This window comes from Perca fluviatilis, chromosome 15, assembly GCF_010015445.1.
Source record: "Perca fluviatilis chromosome 15, GENO_Pfluv_1.0, whole genome shotgun sequence".
NCBI lineage: Eukaryota > Metazoa > Chordata > Actinopteri > Perciformes > Percidae > Perca > Perca fluviatilis.
Window position 1 is genome coordinate 38,779,536 of NC_053126.1, and position 3,081 is coordinate 38,782,616.

Sequence of the window (3,081 nt, forward strand, 5' to 3'; positions counted from 1 at the left end):
GATACTCCCTCCGGACACCGCCGGTAAAAATGGCCCCATTGACTTCCATTATAACCACATGTTTTGATCTCACTGCCTTTACAGTATAAAACCATGCATTCTGTAATATCAACATTTCATTTGGAAAACTAGTCATATTTGACATTTTTACAGTATTTCACCAGATTCAACCATTTGCCTTGTAGGCAGATGCATGAAATTATAGTTATATTATGGAGCTGTGTGTGTGTGTGTGTGTGTGTGTTTGTGTTAGTGTGTGTATGTGTGTTTGTGTGTGTGTGTGTGTGTGTGTATATGTGTATGTGTGTGTGTGAGAGTTTGCGTAAGCCTGTAAGCAAGCAAGATCACTTTAGGGCTGAAAAAGGCATCTTTTGAAGGATGCATTTCATGTGTCTTTGAAGGCGTGCTTGAATAAAAACATTGTCTCCTGCATTTGCTGTAAACTGGCTTATCATTTCAAATGGTTTGTGGGACATATGGTGGCCCTGAAGACTGGTCTCCCACTATGGACATCCCACAGGCTCGAGGGTGGATTCCCCTTTGGACCCGAGGGTAACACACCAGCCAGGTGTGAAGTCCCATGTATGTTAAAATCTCTTGAGCATCCACATCACTCCATCCTGAGACTAGGAACACCTCCCGTAGTAAGGTTGTCATTTCCCTGAATCAGCTGGATCAAGTCAAGAGTGAAAGAAAAGGTGGAAAGAGGATGCCACATCATGAATTCTTGATATGGCATATCTAGGTGGGCTCTGACACATCATGCGGTGCGGTGCTTGAATGTTAGCGCAGCGTCTCAATATTAGATGGGAGACCAGACTTGCCAATTCTTCACTGTCCATTCAATGTTAGGATGGAAACCAGGATCTTCAATGTCCTCTCTCACTTTCAAGAGGAAGGGTTAGAGGCACTCACAGGGATGGAGGACACCAGTGACCATTTTGTCAGACTCAGAAACTTGTGTCATCTTCAGATGAGTCCTGCAGTTGGCTGGAAGATAAAGGCTCCTTCTCTCTGCTCCAGGTCCTGTCTCCTTCTCTAGAGCCAGGTGCATGAACACACTAATAGTTGTTTCTGTTTGAACTAAAGCAGGAGACAATGTTTTTTATTCAAGCCGGTCTTCAAAGACACATGAAATGCATCCCTTCAAAGAGAGCCCTTTTTTTTTTTCACCCAAGATTTTTAAACTCTCTCTCACACAACACACACGCGTAGCGACATTAACACACACACACAAGACACACCAACGGCTCCATAATATAACTGGCTAAAGAGTAAGGATTAAACTTATTTCACCCACTAAAATTTTATCATTTGTTTGTTTTACACAGATTTACACAAACTCTCTCTCACAAAAAGCCATGCATACACACTGCACACACACACACAACACACACACACATCGCACACACACACACACGCATACATACAAGCACACACCTAACACACACACACACACACACACACACCCAACCCACACACACACCCACCCACACGCACAGACACACACAAATATACATATATACACACACACACACACACACAGAGACACACATACACACACATATACACACACACATCGCAAGACACGCCGTGCACACAACACACACACACACACACACACACACACACACACACACACACACACAGCTCCATAATATAACTATAATTTCATGCATGGGCCTACAAGGGCAAAATGGTTGAATCTGGTGAAATACTGTCTAAAATGTCAAATATGACTAGTTTTCTTTCCAAATGAAATGCTGACATTACAGAATACATGGTTTTATACTGTAAAGGCGCGAGAGATCAAAACATGTGGTTATAATGGAAGTCAATGGGTTTGCCACTTCGAAGGTGTCCGAGAGGGGAGTATCTGGAATTACATAAAAATAATTAAGTGCAATCAAATCAGTTTTGTTGCTTGTCTTTGACATATCCAAGCCTCTAATTACCACACAAAGCCCCATCTACATATTATTCATTATATGGGAAAAAATCATTTTTTGTGTTTTTTAATAAAAAATGACATACTTCAAATACATAAACTGGCATTTAAAGGGTTAAAATCCTGAAAATGATTGAATGTTTGGTGGTTTTGATTAGGTAAGAAGTTGTTTAAGTGATTCATAAAAAAAAGCAGAAACAAATATTGATATATGATGATTTAATAAAAGTTTTGTGTAAGTGGACATTTTGCCTCGGAAGGTGTCCAGAGGGTACAAAATGAATCATTTAAGTATAAAAAGACATGTAAGAGTAAAAAAACACTGGATTTAAAAAATTTGACTGAAAAGAAGGATTCCTACAAAATTTCATGCCATAAGAAGTAACACAGCAAAAATGATCAATGGAAAATGAAAAAAACTTGAGAAAAATGTACAAAAAATGACCGAAGAGGGCATGAGGGTTAATATGTGGATTGATACTGGGATGTCTCCACAACTGTGTGAGTCGATTATCTTCAAAAGGTTCGCCACTTTACTCAACCAAAGTTCAAAACACCTGTTGATGTCTGTCTTCTTTAGTCAGTTGGCTATTATGTTTTCCTGGAACACGTCACTTACGCTTTTGCACTTACTGCTTCGCCTTGTCTAGACTGTTTACATATCTGTGCTCATATGTACATTGTTTGAACTGGTGTTACTGTTGAATAGATTGTGAATACATATTTCTAAAATATGTATGATGTTTTTATTGAGTTATTACACAATACTTTTTTCTGACGTTTTTGAATCCCCAACAAATAACCCATATTACAAAAAGACTAAAACTAATAAAAACTAAAACTATGCATTTTAAAAAAAATAAAAACTAAACAGAATTTCAAAACAATAGTCAAAACAAAATAAATATAAACACTAATGAAAAATGCTAAACTATAATAACCTTGGTTAGGGTAACTCATAGTAGCTGTTCCTGGGGGGCTTAATCTCTCAGCCCCCAAAAGGTGTTGAAATTCAATCCAAAAAGTAAATTTCTCATCGTAACTGGTTTTCACACTATGTGTCTCTCTCTGACCTGTCTGTCTGAACTGTCTCTGACCTGTCTGTCTGCTGGAGGCGCTCTTCAGGAGTTGGA